The following is a 16,668-nucleotide window of genomic DNA, read 5'->3' on the forward strand; positions in this document are numbered from 1 at the left end:
TTCTCAGGGGCATTAATCTCTCTTCTACTGAAGCAATGGAATCTTCCTTATGAACCCAGGGCAAGCAAAGTTTAACTTATAAGGCTAATTTCAAAGTAGCTCATATTGACTAACTTGTCTGATTGCAGATATTTATTTGTAATGAAAAATCAATATTTATTCATATTTAAGAATTGTTCTTTAAAAGCAGAGCTTTCCCCTGCTGGTCAATATCAAGTAGAAGAAATTTCTCTGCTGCTGAAACATGGCACTTCCTCTTCTACATGCCAAAATGAGTCTTCTCTGTCCAGGCACCTGTTTCCATAATAACCTGTGCCATCTTCTTCTGAGGAATGTGAGTTGGAAAACAATAGACCAACCCATGAATCCTGTTAGAAGTTGATGAATGCCAGGGGTGATCATCCACTGGGAAATTTCTCCCAGTAGTTTTATGTGTCTGAGCCACGTTAGTGAAACTTTTCATGACACGGGGACCCTAGTTCTTTGGCAAGCCTTGCTGCTTCAACCTCCTCTGACTTGAAAAATGAACAAGAATTTTAAAATCTACCCCAAAGCTTAATGAGGCTATTTTATTTCCAGGACATTTCAATAGGCCTTAAGCTGAGCACTAATACAAGCTCACAAATAATACAGGCTGCACAAATGCAACATTTTATGGCACAGATATGGAAAATGGAATAGAACCCACATATCTTCACCTTGTTGTGTCTCAGTGCAACAATAAAATCCATCTGCAAGCTCATTCCTAGAATTAATAAACACGTTGAACTGCAGCGCTGGGAGCGTTAGGTCAGGAGCAAATTAATGTCATGGAGGCAGTGAAGCCTGACTAGGTAAGGCAAGTGCCATGTTTGGGCTGCTGAGAAGGCTCCTTCCTTCCTTCCTTCCTTCCTTCCACTGCTGATTAATTCCTGCCCGTGGTTAGCAGAGCAGCAATGTGCCTGTCAGGACAGTCTGGCTCCTGAAATTGTCAACAGAGCCCTTAGGGGCCCCTGCCCCAAAAAACTCAAAAACCCAAACCCAGTGTGTGGTGCTTATCCCCATTTAAGCAGAGAAATGATGAGTTGTTAGGTGCTCTCCCTTCCCCTGCCTTCCCAGCACTGGGATTTGCCTGCTCCTCTGGACATGGGGGCCATAACCGCTGAGGAGCATGGGGAGTCCCACACTGAAGATCTGTGGGCAGGGCACCACAGGTTCAGCAACTGCTCACAGAGAGCCAGGAATGAGAGTGGACACCTGCCCTCTGCCCCTCAGAGGTCATCCACCCCCAGGGTCAGGGCAGCCCCTAAACGTGACCAAATCAAGTTAGACAGAAGGCAGTCACAGAATGTGAGCCTTCCATGTGTCCCCAAAGCCACCTCCCAGAGGTGCCTTGGCCATCTTCCCAGGATCACAGGTAGCCTCAGGCCCTTGGTGGCCCCATCCAAGGCCACTAAGGAGCGGCAGCTCCTATCAGTTTGTTTTCCTTTAAGATACTCCAGGGCCCACCAACAGAAGAGGCATGGAGTGTGGGCAAAGCCAGGGAAAGGAGAATTGTGTTCAGCTTTTCCAGCTGTTCTGGAGGATGATTTTGTAGAGCTTGAGACTTGAGAAGGTGCCAGAGGGGACCACAAGGGATCCATCACAAGTGTATGCTGTGGTAAAAATACAGAATTCAGTAGGACATCAGTTTTAAAATATTATTTCTCCAGCCATTTGTTGATTTGAAAGAGATCCTTCTTTCTGACCCATGGCACAGCACCTGCTATTCCAAACAATATAAGTTTCAAGGCCATGCATTTTGTTCAATGCTATTTCCAGAAGAGACAGGAACCTGCATCACAGGCTGCCAGCCACAGCTTCCATATTATCCCAGACATCTGATGCAACATCTCCAGAAATGGCTGGGCCATGAGAAGCCCAAACTGGTCTCCATCTGCTTCATCTCATCCAAAAATGAGACATAAACATTTCCCATTTCCATTACAGTTCTGTCACCAAAGTTATGAGGCTGGGAAGGCTTTTTTAGCATCTTCAAAGCACAAACAAAAAAACTTTGTCCCCTTCTCTCCCCAGTTCCAATTGTATGTCAGTATTTCTTGGCTCTGAAGTCTATAATCAGTGTAAGTGTGTTAGGGGGTTTGGGACTAAACAATAGAACAAATGTCATTCATCAGCAGAGACTCTTTGGCAGGAGCTGAACGAGGCTCATGCCAGACAGAGAGACTGACACAAGTAAGCAAAGAAACAGTAAAAAGTTTCCCATTTCATTGGAAATGTGCAATATGCTGATTTTATAAACTAATCAAATAGCTATCAAAATGCTTACTAAGAAGATTAAAACTCTTCATTTCTTACGTAAATGGAAGCTTTGCAGAAAATGAAAAAAAAAAAAGAAGTACGTATTTATTTCTAAAAATTACTGTCATCTTTTTCAAAGCTTGGACAGAAATGATTCCTTTTCTTTCCTCCAGCAAATCAAAGTTCTGTTTTCAGTGCCTGGGGATCTGACTACCTTGTCACACATTCTGCACACACACTTATCCAGCCAGCCACTAAATCACAGGCAATAGGTTATGTTACTTCTGGAGGGAAGGACTGTTCTCTCAGGAGTTGGAATAGGTACAAAATGCAAAACATTTCTAATCTAAAATACTAAATTTCCCCCTATATTTTGCATTTGGAGCTTTCATATTTTACCATATAATTGAAATGTCCTCATGTGAGAAATACTAATTAGTTTAAGCAGTAATGGAGGTATTTATCCAGAGTGAGGTGCTTGAATTCTGAAACAAATTCATTTCAACAGCATTGATTAAACAGTATTTCCATATTCTTTGCTGGCCTGATTTATTAAACAAACAATTAATTTCTCAGTGACCCATATTTCACAACTAGACCAGGACATCATTCAACAGGACACTACAACACAGTAGATTAATAAGCTTTACTGGTAGTTTAGTGAAAAACCTAATTAATCACAAACAATAGTATTTGTTTTTACCAGAACAAATATTTACATTTTTACATATGCAAAACTGACAATATTGGCTTTCACAGTGACAACAAATATTTGCAGCTCTTTTTGTCAATGTATCTTTTTTTATTGAGTACTAAAGAGCCTCATCCTTTAGCAACCAACTGGCTTCCTTAGTTCATTATTAACCTTCATAAGGTTAATTCTTCACATGGCTTTACAATGTGCTTCCCATGAAAATGGCACTTGTCCTTTGCTTTTTTACGGGTTCTAGGCAGAAAACTTCAAGAAAAGTCAGAGATGTTTGTAGTAATGGCCAACTAAGCTGTCATCTGACCTAGAAATGGAACTTCTTGAATCACAAGCACAAGTGAGCGCTTTAATTTCCTATGACATCTGCAGTTACGTCTGGACATTTCTCTTTAGTCCATCTGGATCTGGCAGTCCTGCAGTGTGCATCATTTGCCCAAAAAATGCCAGATTGCTGCTGACCCTCACAAGTCCACATGCATTCGTCTTCCAAGAGAGACAGGTCTTGGCAGTTCTGTTAAAAATTTTTAAATAATCACATGTCTCTATCTCAACTCAAAATAATCCACTCCTGTCCTGAGATGGACACTTTTTTTGATCCCCTGCACCTTGTTTGCTGTGTCCCATCTCCCACAGAGTGACCATGAGTTTGAGAAAATGAGGCTGTCATCCAGAACAAAACCTTTTTATACCTCACTGGTTCAAAGCCAGTTTCATGTCTTTTCCCCATACTCCAACATATGGTAGCACAGAAAGGGATTTTCTGCAATTCAGGTTGAATGTTCTTGTTCCAGCATTCCCAGGAAGTTGCTTAGAGTTTTCCATGTATAATACTGTATTAGCCTTCCTGCAATAACTATTTGTTCCTCTGTGTTACTCGTGGCAGGCCTGAACAGCCTGTCATCTTCCTTTAGGACGACTTTCAACAACACTAGAGCATCTAGGAGGAACATTTTAATCCAGACAAGCTAAATCACTGTCCTAGATATTTTTCTTTGCTTGGTGTGATTCTCTGAGGGCTGCATCTCTTGTGACTGTTGCTGTGACAGTTGCTATTTCTGCAGAGGTGAATGTGATAGCTCAGCTGGGGAAATGGGATCAGCATACATCCAGCTGCAATTCTGCATTTTAATAGCCTCAAAACAAAGTTATTTCACACGTCTCTCTTAAGATTTCTGTCAAAAATCTTGTGGATAAAGTTACAGGAAAAATGCTTGCCAAAATAGCATTTTTTGAAACACTTAATTAGGAACATTCAGAGAGAGCAAATTCTGGATTTGAAGCACAAGCTTTTCACCGTTCCCACACCTTCCCACATCTGCAGCCCTTGCACACTCAGTAAGGGAGCAGGAAGCCCTTGGGACAACACGGAAAGAATGCAGTACAGGTCGAGCCTCGAGTGTGTGCAGTGAGCTGTCTGAAAATCCAGAGGATTTTTTTTCTGAAAAAAGACTCATCAAATCATTTCAGATGAAGAGGAAGCCAAGGAAATCAAAATTCGTGGTGAGCATTCCCAGAGCACAGAAAATGATGGGGATTTCACTATATAATTAGTTTGCTGCAAATTGCTCTCTGATTTCTTCAGGTGCGTCATCCCTTGAGCGTACCTCAGCCACGTGATTGCTGAGGTGCTGATGAGCCCCTTTCCTCAGCCCTGCCTCTGTGCTGGACTGAAAGAACAGATCCAGCAGAGGCGAGTCAGTTCTGCTCTGCAGTGCTGGACAGAGAACCTGACCACGTTCTGCTGGAGACAGGTGGTGACTCATAACAAAATAGCTCTTATGCTCAACTGATTCAGGGTTTGATGGAATACAACACATCCCTGCCTTGAACAAATCGTGGTGTGTTTGTGTGTGTGTAACTTTCTGCAGTGTCTCAGGCAGAATTCAGTCACTGCTAGCTCTGAGATTCAGGGAGGGCTGCTGCTCTTGGTTTCAGTGCAGTGTAAAGGAGCACAGCTGGAGCCCTGTTTCCTTGGGGGTGTAAAGAAGGGTGTTCAAGGCTTGCTGAGCCTCTGCTGTGCACTGTGTGCTCCAGTTGCACACTGCACTTCCATGGAAAGGAGGAGCAGCTCCACAGCTTGTCCTCTGCATAATGCAGCTGGGTGTTATTGAAGTGTGTGAACTCCAGACGTTTGCTTTCTGAACAGGCTCCTTTGTTACTGTGTCCAGAGAGTTAAAAAGGGCCTAATTATGGCCAAACAGATCTTCCTCTTCCACTGAAATGTTTTGAGAAGTGCCTATGTTAAAGAGCCACTCTCTTAGTGTAAGAACTGCCATTCTTTCAGTAACAACACCCTTAAACCTGGAGTATTCCTGACAAAACTCCCTGTTGCTCTGGCAGTTAGTGCTGTCCCAGCTCAACAGCCTGTGATGGGTCAGCCCTGATTATGCCAAGTGCTCACCAAAGCCACAACTCAACAGGACAGGGATACAACAAAAGCCTTGCGGGTCAAGATAAGGACAGGGAGGTGATGCAGCAATTTCTCTCATAGCAAAACAAGCCCAAAATCCAGCGAGTCCATCTTGGAGCCAGCTGGCACTGGCTCCACTGAACCCAGGGGAAGTTTCTGGCACTTTCTCACAGAATTTGCCCCTCGTATCCCCCCCAAAACCTTGCCACACAATCTCAGTGCACAGCCGCATTTCTGTGATTGCTCTGTGAGCTCCCTGTCTGTGTGCCAGCTCAGGAGACCAGGCCCCACCCTACTCCATGGCAGCTTGTCCTGCTGGACAGCTTGTCCCGAGCAAAGCAGTACAATCCTCACCAGGAGACAGGATCTCCAGAATGGCTGTGACTTTGCTCCCTTCTCCCCCTCACTCTGGCCCATAAAACCACTCATCTGAGCACCTGCTTACAAGCATAGGCAGGACATTCACAAATCCCAGCTGGCAGTGGGATCTCCTCCCTTCTGATGATCCCCTCCTTATAGTCTACCACTTCCATTCCCTCACATGTCTTCAGCTGGGAGGCAGCAACTTAAACCCCTATCTGGTGCTATTAATTTGCACTGATAACTTCATGTCACTTCTGAAACAGGCTTCTATTTCTAACACACTTGAAAAGAGGGCCTTTTTTAGAATTTCTAGCAAAAGGAAAAGTGTCTGGGCTCTGCCTTGTGATATCACAACCACTGCTTTGCTTTTCTTTTCAATATAAGTGCTGCAGAGCAAGTGCACATCTCCAGCACCGCAGTGAGTGGGTAGCAGTTGTTATCCTTCTGCTCTGCTGTTTGTCTCTGAGACACCAACTGCAGGGGACACTGCTCACAAATCCTGCCATCCTGCTGTCTGTATGTGCCTATAAAACTGAGATTAGGATGCACCTCGGCACCTGCTCTGCATTGTGAAATGCAAAGATGGAACACAAGATTGGGGCTGCTAAGGGGAGTGAGACTGTTTTATGACCTAACACTTCAGGACACCTTTAAAATGACTCTATCAAAAACTTGAGGATTGACATTTACTTTTTAAGTCTAGGTAATTGTTAATGGTGTGCTCATAGGGAAAGAACAGCAAGAAAGAGAATTAAACAAAAAGCCCATCTTGTACTTTCTCCTTTCTCTTCCTTTCTCTTATTTGAGTCTGCTGGCCTTTCTCTTTTTTTTTCTTTTTTTTTTTTTTTTTTTTTTTTTTTTTTTGGTATTTGTGTTTGTGCTTTATTGGGGTATTTTTTATTGGGGTATTTTTCATTTTTTCATTCCCCTAGTTATTCATTCTGTTTTTTGTCCTCTTGTCCTATTCTTCATCCATAGTGGATCATTTTTTGGTTAAGAAAAAGCAACTCTTCTAAGTCCAGGAACTGGCCTACTGTGTTTGACAACACTGGAGAGCCTGGTTAAATTTTGAAAGGTCTCTGACTTTCCTGTTGCAGGAAGGTGCTTGTTTTGAGAAATAGATTCTGACTGCAGGCATGAATGGAAGAACTCTGTCTGGAGAACAGCTGAGCGTACACCAATTTCTTGGAAATGTCACCGCAAAAGCAGAATACACAAGGAAGGTAAAGAAATGGAAATCTTTAAACGGTGTTGGAGTCTCACATTCTGTGCTTGAACATCTAATTTCCAGCATCATGGAGTCTGTCCTGGCCTTTGGATCAGGGTTTTATCTCTTCACCTGCCAGGCTGGGGATTCTTTTAAAACTTTTGTGAGTAAAGTTCTAGGTGCAAGTAAAGGCTTTCTGCAGGCAAGGAAAGGACAGAAATACAGGATCATTACTGGGAAAGAATGGAGCTCTTAAGAATTTGAACTCTAAAGAGGAAAGCAAGTTCCTTTATGTTACTCCATAAAGGAATAGGGGTAACCATTGGAAAATCACAGTATAGCAGCAGCAGAGCTGTTCATCAATCTAAATAGCAGTTTAATGACTTTGCAGATAAGTGCTTGCATCCACAATAAAGAATTTATTGGCTTTCACTGTTCAATTAAAAACCATATATTGTCACATTCTTCACTGTGGGCAATTTCTGAAAGCAAAGCTGGAATATTGTACTGCTGGAGAAGCAGTTAAGACAGAGAAGCCCTGCAGCCTGTGGGATATTCTGTTTTATAAGGGGTTCCATTCACTGATGAGTAACTTCTTCTGGCCTCTTACTCAGTGACCCAGTCAAAGGAGAGGGAAGCACTGGGGTCCTTGTAGCTGAGAGAGAGTGAGCTCTTCATCTCCACCTGCACTGTGTTCCTGTCTTCCTGCTCTTTCCCTGTAAGCCCTCTGTGATCTGGGTAGCCCATTGCCTGTAAAGCCTTGTGCATCCATTCCAAGCCCCTGTCCTGAATGGGGCTGAAAAGGGTCTTTCTCTGCATCTCCTTCTCTTGAGAGGGTGGTTTCCCTCAGGCCATTTGGGGAACATGATGAGAGCAGAGAGCTGAGGCTGCAGAAGTTGAGGTAGAACTGGGAGGAGACCCCAAACTCCAAGAAAAATAAAAAGGCAGCACAGCTATTGAGGCCTCCAGAGGATGAGACCTGCTGCTCAGCTCTTCTGTCACATGCTACCCTCTATCAGCCTGCTTAATACTGTAACCTTAAGTGCCCTGGGCATTAATCTGGAAATTGGGGACCTTTTGTGTGACGTTGGCAGCTCTCTTGCATTCTTATTTGTCAGCCTGTTAGAGGTACACGCCTGTTCTTGTTTACCAGGCTTAGAAAATGATCCTCAGAGCCTGCAAGTTGCTTCAGGAGCAGCCTATTTTATACTATTTAAAACAGTTAATTAAGAAAAAGGGAACAAGACAACACAATGTTTTAAAAATGCCTTGCTAATATTGAAAATCTAAAGCCTGCAGATGGCCCTGCTGTTGCATTACAAAGGCAGTCTAGAGCATTTTCAATTATACTTAGTGCATTCCTGGCGCCTCAAGGGGTTTTTCCACTGTCTCTTGACGTGCTCATCTCTAAAATGAACTAAACCGACAGCAAAGAACCATCCAGGCCTTTTTTCCCCTCCTCTCTTTTCTTCTGTAAAATGAGGAAACGTCTTAGGAACATCAGACCTGAGGAGACTCGCTCCTTATCAAGTCCAGTCGCTTGTGACCACCACCAGCCGCACCACACAATCCCTTCCTGCACTCATCCAGCGCCATCTCAAACCCCTCTGCTGCTCTTGGCCTTTCTGCCTCTTGCCTCGGCCTTGGTACAATAAAAGACCTACATTTTCAGGAATTGCAAATTCCGTATCCCAAGAACAGGATTTTAATGGCAGAAAAGCGGCAGGAAATCCTTCAGTAAGCTCTGCAACCAGTACCTGTCTCCATACAGCTGAGCAAATAAAACAAGTGCTTCCCTGGGGAGAACTGCTTGTTGGAAGCTGCAGTGAATTCCAGTTTAATTGGGTTTGCATACCTTGGTTTGTTTCTTGAGGGCTTTTCACATCCTTGAGTGTCACTTAGGTGAACGCTCTCTGGAAAAGCAAATGTTTGGCTGAAATACTCAATTATTCACAGAACATAGCTGGGCTGTATGTTCAGCTGTCGTGTTGCTGGTTTGGAATCGGTGCTGCTGAGGGGGGGGCTCAGTCTCGCTCTCCCGTGCAGCTCAGTGCAGCTCTGGAGGAACACAGGGCTCTGGCAGAGTCCTGGTCTTGTGTAATGCACGAGCAAATGCATCAATGTTTCATCCACCTTCTGCTCTGAGAGCGCCTTCTTCTCCTGCTATTGTGAATGCAATAGCAATAATCTGGATTTATATGGCATCTTCCAGCCAAGCCCTTTACTAACCAGAAGGGAACAATCATGGGTAACACCCTGTCAAATTCTAGGTAAATGACAACCACCTTTGTTGGGAGAATGTTGCATTTTGAGTTTAGGTCACCACCCTCAGGCAGTGGAAACTGCTATACCCTAATATTAATAAAAATATCTTTTCAATGATAAGGGATACTTGTCCTGTATCTGAAGCTAAGGGATGTAAACTGGAAGTTGTTTTAATCTCAGCTTTTTCTTTTATGGATGGAGGCAATTTAGGCACTTGGCAAAGGTTACATTTATTTAATGTGTGATACCTGCACCTGAATCCAGATATCCCACGTGCAGTCCTGGTGTTTAAATCCCCAACCCCCCCTAGCTGAAATTCAGATGTTACTGAACATCTCCAGTCCAATTAATCACCTCCTGCTGCTTTCTGCAGGAGCGAGCCATCCCTGTGAGCTGTGTGTACCCAACAAACAGGGAACAGGAATTTCTCCCTCACCATGGCACTGGCTGCCAGGGGCACAGGCAGCCCTGAGCCCACACAGGTGTGTGCCCAGGGAGTGCCCAGGCTGTGCCCAGGCTGCAGGCAGCAGTGCTGGGCTGCACCAAGCAGCAGCTCCCTGATGCCTGCAGAAATGCCAGCTTGGCTGAATCCCTGCGAGGTGAATGCTGAGGAGCCGAAGGATGTGAATGGGACCAGGCTGCACAAGAAATACTAGCGCAGGGAGGAGAAAGAAAACTCCAATTTCCATCTAAAGCATAGTGAAGCTAATTTTAGTACCTTTTCTTTTAAAAAATGCTTAAATATGCATGGGAGACTTCTGTTCCTGTTTAAAAAAGGAATCAGTGAATGGTAACACTATTTTGACAGATGAGCTCTTTTGAAGAAGTGTACTTTTGTTTCGTGAAGTTTTTTAGAGTAGCTGGAGGAAATATATTTACCTCTGTAAGACAGATCAAGGAACTGGCATCTGCACAGTTCCACTGGGAGCTATAATTTCCAGGAGTGGGAAAAGGAACCAAAGGAGCGGTTGGCACATCTTCCAAATAACTGCTTTATACAAAAGGAAAAATACAATTACTACTTCTATGACTGTGTTGCAATTCAGGAACAGAATTCCTCTCCTTTGGGTGGAGGGTAAGTATAACAAATAAATGCAGCATGATGAACACTGAGCTGGGAAATGATCAGAGCTTTAGTTTTCAATCTAAACTTCTAGTCTCTTTGACAGACAAGTGACAGTGAAAGTATTTGGAGATTTACTGGGATTTTTAGCAAGGGAATGCTACTGAGAAAATATGGGAGATGGAAAAGATCAATGCAGAATTACAAACGTGCCCTACCAAGGACTCTGCAGTGCCTTGTATGTGCAACTCCCTGATAATTTGTAGGTTTTGAGGAAGAAATAGCAAATCTTGCATTTATTTCACAAATCACCTACATGAGACATCCTTTTGTAATGTCTAGGATACAAATTTTAGTCGTGAGCACTGCCATAGTCCATGATAACTCTCATTTTGCTCATGGATTCTACCAGTAAATGCTGGCACAAAAACTTGGTCATATCAAAAGCACAAGGAAAACTATAATTATAGTGAAAACATATAAGAACAGTTCCTCTTGTTCAGTTTTAGACACTTGTACAGGGAGACTTGGCCTTGCCTCTGTCCTTTCATATTGCAACTCTATGAATACAACGTCTCAGCCATTAAGAATATTGCCTTTTAAAAACTTGAGGGAAGAAGCCTAATTTTCCTGTTCACTTAGTGGAATGCAGGAAAAATTCACCCTACTCCCCAGCTTGAAAGAACAATTAATGGCTACAGCTAGGAATTTCTGACTTTTTCTACACACAACTGTGCCTTCAGGAAAAACTCAGCTGTGTCCTGGGTTTTACACCACATTCAAGTTCTGCTGGCGTTATGTACCAGCAGAGTGCAGCAGAACCCAGCCTGAAACAGAGGCGTAACAGGCAGGATTCCTCCTCTGCTCTGCTGTTCATCTCTGCTCCCTGGCAGCCCTTCTGAGGCAGCCTGGCCATCAGGGTCTGCGGCAGTGAGACCAGGTTGGGAAAAAACAGGAATGGGCTTTGGGAGGGCAGCATCTGAAATGAGCTCTTTCTTTAGAAGAGCTGCTCCTTCAGCAAATAGACCCATTTCTGTTTTAAAACACAAACAAGGAGTCCCAGCTTGAAAGATTATTGGCCTGTAGCGTAGCACAGCCCTCGCTTATGCCGCTTCACACCAATTGACAATGGAGCCAAACAATAAGTTACGTCCCATTCAAAAAGTGAAACAGAGCACTGTTAGCTCTAAAGAAAAAATAAAAAATCTCCTAAATAGCCTGACAGAGCACAGATGGGTCAGCACTAACATTCAGCTCTAAAAGGCCAGGAGCAGCCATGATTAATGACTTAGTGTTTCCCTCTTCTCCTCCTTGTGCCTGTAGTAAAATTCAGCTTTCTCCAGTAAGAGATAGTCTCTTATTATTAAAAAAAAAAAAAAGAAAATAAGAAAAAAAAGGAAAAGGTTACAATTCCATTCTCTTTAGAATCACTAGTGCTAGTATATTTCAGAGGGAATATGTACACAGAATTTGTTTCCCTTTGAAAAACCTAAACTGCTAAATATTCTTTTACAAGTCCCACAAAATGATGTAGGGAAGTATTTTCTTTGATTCCAACTGACTTTGGATTAGACCTGCTGGAATAATCAAAATCAGAAAGTGACAGTCATCACCCTTCACATCAGAGTCCTAATGCCTCTGATATATTTCTTTCATCCTGGTGATCTTTAGCAGGAATTAAAAGAGGATTGTAGGTGAGCATGAGGTGATGAGCAAATAGCAAGTGAACAAGATGAAAGATGCAAGAGCAAAGCTAAATTTCCTCCTAAAATAGCAAGGCAAGTGGTTCAAACATTTCCTCAAGGCCACTCAGATCCACTTTTGGGTCTTGCAATGTCAGCCTTGGGGACATCACAAAGAAAGAAAGAACAATTTTGAACCTGTGCAGTTGACTTGCCTTTGTGCTTGGTGGAAAGTCCTAGAAAATGTAGTGGGATGTGGGACAGCATATTGAAAATCATGATCAGATAAGAGGCAGATTTTGCTGGTGGGAGTTTGTGTGTGTCCAAGCATTTGTGGAGGGAGTAACAAAGGGGTGACAGACAAGAACTAGGAAAATAACTTGTGTGTTTTGGAGAAAGTGCTCTTTGCAATACAATGCAGCAAGCTGAATCTGCAAGGTCTGTAGGCAAGAAAGCCAGAGTGTATTGTAACTAATGAAAAACAGACCGTTGGAGGTTCAGAAATAAAAAGCTAAAAAAAATAAACTATTCCATGACAACTTACAGCCTTGACAAGCTATATCCAGCATTCCCAGTAGATAGATGAGCCCTATGCCTGCTCCAAGGCCCAGCTTCCTAGAGGTAATCACGATTTGCCTGAGAAGTGCATCCTGCAGCAGCTCTCCAGTAACACATTATTCTTGTCTGCCTTAGACTCTAAAGCTCTGAAATGCTTGAACAAGTCTGTTGTTGCAGATTGCCTGGCACTGGTCCAGCCCAAAGGTAGCTGCATTGGTAGCAGGGCGTGAAACTCCACAGACAGAAAAATGCACTCTGCCCAGTGAATGCTGCAAAGTCAGCCTGCATCTGTTGTGGTTTTACCCAGCCTAGAACCCTGGAAATCTCTGAAATGAGTTTGTGTGTGCATATAAATATGTACAGATGAAAGTACCCTCCTTATGTTATAAAACGTTATGACAGAGATTTGGGGGAAAAAAATGCAAGAGAAAGAGTAACTGTGTGACAACAAGCCAAGGTAAAGGGAAAACAGTTTCTGTTCCTCATTCCTGAGAGAAGGAATCATTAGCAAACTGAGCCCTACACCATGCCATATACTTTCTATTTTTCCCTGAGGGTTGCTACAAACGCAGCAGCTGTAGCCCTGTGACGCACAGACGTACAAATCGCTGAAGTTGTTCCCACTGACAGGAAAAGTGTTTTGTTTCGTTACCTCGCGCAGTTAAAGCGGTGCAAGCACCAGGCAGAGACCGTGCTTTATTTGCCTCAGCACTTTCATCTTGCCATTTGTTGCCATACCTAAAGCATAGGGAGAAAAATGAAAAGCTTTCCCTTGACCTGAAAAGCATCTCCCACCTCCAGTGCAATAAATCTGGGAAGTGGAGCTGCATCTCATTAGATGTATTTTGAGGGTTCATGCTGGCTGGATTCTGCCGTTCTTTCTTTCACTGCCCCCATGAGTTCAATGGACACACAGCCTGGTCCCGAGAGCTCTTGGAAATGCCACTCTCATTTTCTAGTTAGCTGTGGAAAGAAAGTTAAGCTGCATTTACTTGGGGGCTGCTGTCTAGCTGCATTTGGTACTGTAACGTGCTGAGTTTCTGCAACTCCTCTTTACTTTAGAGGCAGCCTCAAGCTTTTGCTTTTGTCAATCAGGCCTGCCTGCATCTTTGGTTTGGTCACCTCTGTTATCCTTTTGGCACCCATCCTAGGAACCAAACTCTTCAGCAGTCACCTCCTGGCTGACCCGTTCTGTGCGATGCAGCAGCAATGGAAAACCACTGCTGCTTCTTCCTAGACTGGCTTCTTTGTGGGATGTGCAGGTGGCTGGGGCTCAGGAGAGAGTCCCTTCCGCAGCCATTCCCACCGCAGCACTCATCCCCAGATGGCTCCATCCCTCCCCTTGCCGCCCGCAGGGGTGGCTGCCCCACACCATCCTCGTGCTGATCAGTGGGGGGGAGCTGATCCATGCCCAGAGCTAGGTCGAGGAGGGGGTGTGGGATGGGCATGTCCTTGCAGATGCTGCGGCCGGGGCTGGAAGCAAAGGGGTCTGGGTTCAGGGGCTGCTCTGCCATCCCCGGGCAGCGCCGCAGGCCAACCCCCCATTTCCCACCCACCCCCCGTTCTTCAGCTGGGGACGAAACCAGCAGCAATTATTCAGGCCAAGCACGTAAATCTGGCAGATCCCGCGGCTCCGGTTTGACGCAGCTACGCAGCGCAGTGTCTGGACACGCAGCCCAATCCCCCTTTCACCCCTTGTTTATTCACCCCGCAGGAAAAAACCCAGGGAAGTTACCAACTTGGGACCGCACCGAGGCGTTCGGGCGGCTGGGGTGCCGGGGAGCGGAAAGGACGGGTGGAGGCAACGCCGGCGGCGCCGGGGGAGCCGGGGCCAGCAGCCGTGACGGGGCAGCCCGCGTTACATAAGGCGGCGGCTCCGCACCGCTCCGCAGCGCGGGGACGGCAGGGGGGGCGGCGCGGGCCCGTGTCCCCGTGTCACGGCGCAGCGGCGCCCGCGGGCACGGAGCGCGGCCGCGGGAACCCCGGGGGGCTGCCGGGGCTCCCTGCGGGCAGGGCCTGGCCCGGGGGGACCCCGCGGGCTGGGCGTTATGTAACCCCCGCCTTCCCTGCACAAACACCGCTCCACGGAGAGGGGCCGAAGTGCCGAGCGCCGATTAATTGCAGGAACTGATGTTATTTGCTTTTTGCTGTTGTTGTTGTTTGTTTGCTTTTTGTTTTTTAAATTTTATTTCTCCCTCTTGTCACTCTGAGCTACAGAGCCACAACTGCGCTTGCCCGCAGTCCTGTCCTGGAATGAGGGAGCACCGCCGCTCGCCAGTCGGGAATCGCTTCCCAGTCCCGTGTCCGGGGGGGCAGCCCCGGGGCGGGGGGCGCGGAGCCGCAGGGCTCTGCAGCACGGCCGCCTCCGCTGCCGCGGTGCTGAACATGCACAGACACAGACACACAGACACAGGCACAGACACACAGACACAGGCACAGACAGCTCGCACTCCCCGGTCCCGGCGCGGGCCCTGCGCTGTCCGCGGTGCTGAGCACACACACGGACGCACAGACAGACACAGACACACGTCCCCTCCCCGTCTCGCTCGGGCCCGGCGCTGTCCGCGGTGCTGAGCACATACACGGAGACACGGACAGACACACGGACACAGGCGGGCGCACGTCCCCTCGCGGTGCCGCTCGGGCCCCGCGCTGTCCGCGGTGCTGATGCTCCGCCGCAGCCCGGCGCGCTGCGGGCGCTGCAGTGCCCGGGGCGGCACAGCCCGGGCCGGCCCAGCAGCGCGCAGCGCCCGCACACGCTTCTCCCCGCTCGGAGCTGGGAATGGCGCTGGTTCCCCTTCTCTTCCGACATTGTCTTCTCCGCCAGCCTCCTGCCGCCCGCACGGCCGAGAGGCAAAGCCCGGCTGCGTCCCTGGCTCCAGCCGGCCATGAGGCTGGCGGCGAAATCACCCCCTTCTCCCTACCTTTCTCTGCGCCCGCAGCAGCCCAGAGGCTGGAGACAAAAAGCCAAACGGGTCTCACTTTAAATATATCCTATTTCTCCATTTCATTACCGTCAACACGGCCCCCTCCCCGCGTTGAGCCGGTGCCCGCGGTGTGTTCCACCTTTACCTGGGCTGGCGGAGCGCGGCGCGGCGGGGTCGGTGAGTCGGTGCCGCAGCTGGATGGGAGGCAAGGACAGGAGGCTGCTGACCTCCGCGGGTCTCCTTCTTCAATGGATCGGGAGCCGTGCCCTCATCAAAGATGGCCGTCCGCTCCTACGTCAGCAGCTTTTAATAGCCCTCCCCGGCGGGGGGAGCGGGAGGGGGCAGAGCGGGCCGGGCGGGTTTGAGTCATCGCCGCCGCACCGCTCCCGCAGCCGGCCCCGCCGCCTCCCGCAGCCGCCCCGCCGCCGCCTCCCCGGGGCCGGGGTCGGGGCAGGGGGCTGGGGGCGGCTGCGGGCCAACCGCCCGGGCAGGGGGGCAGGGGCCCTCCCGCAGCAGCGATTTCCTCTGCCAAAGGGGTGGTCCGAAGAGGGTATCCCTCTGAAGTCCCCGGTACTCCATATATGGCCAATCTACGTGGGCTTCTATTTTTATGTGTGAATTCTTCCTTCTCTCCCCTCTTTTTATTTCTCAGAACATCCTGCCAGGGGTCTGGGTGTGTTAATCTGTTTATTCTCCCCCTCCTCCCTCCCCTCTCCCACGTCGGAGCAGCCAAACACGAGGAAATCCATGGTTAAGGACATGTGTTGTAACTGATCATTTGAGGGACACGTTCAAAAATGAGAGAGAGAAATCAAAAACAAAGCCTGGACAAGTACATGAACATACACACAGCACAGTGAGCACATCCCACTGCTGCTGAGGAAGGAAACGGTAACTCAGTTCGAGGAAAGTGCCTGGCTTATTTATCATTAATTAATTAAAATATTCATTCTGAGCATACCTAATTTGGAGCAAATGGAGCTGTCTCCAGCGTGATTTCTAATGGGGAGGAAATCCTTTCATTTCATACAAAACTGTGTATGTTTGTAAAAATTATCTCTTAATGGGGATCTTAATGAACATTGGGGATTGCAGTTGAAGCGCGATGCTCTCTTTCGTAACCTCAGCCATCCTTTCCCTTTCACCCCACAAGCCTTGGCTTTCATTTATGGAGCCATCCAGACCAGGAGATGATGCCTCCCTG

At 46.9% G+C, this 16,668-nt stretch overlaps 1 protein-coding gene across 2 annotated transcripts in view; it reads right to left on the bottom strand.

Annotated features, from left to right (window-relative positions):
* Positions 1-15,765, bottom strand: part of SNAP25 (synaptosome associated protein 25) — a 60,284-nt gene extending 44,519 nt beyond the window's left edge. The window contains exon 1 of one of the 2 annotated variants that reach the window (XM_066546005.1): positions 15,610-15,765. The gene's annotated coding sequence lies outside the window, so the exon portion shown is untranslated. The remainder of the gene's footprint in view (positions 1-15,609) is intronic. The other variant, XM_066546004.1, reaches the window with a different exon arrangement.
* Between the last annotated feature and the right edge of the window lie 903 nt (positions 15,766-16,668).

Source organism: Molothrus aeneus, chromosome 3 (genome assembly GCF_037042795.1).
Source record: "Molothrus aeneus isolate 106 chromosome 3, BPBGC_Maene_1.0, whole genome shotgun sequence".
NCBI classification, from domain to species: domain Eukaryota; kingdom Metazoa; phylum Chordata; class Aves; order Passeriformes; family Icteridae; genus Molothrus; species Molothrus aeneus.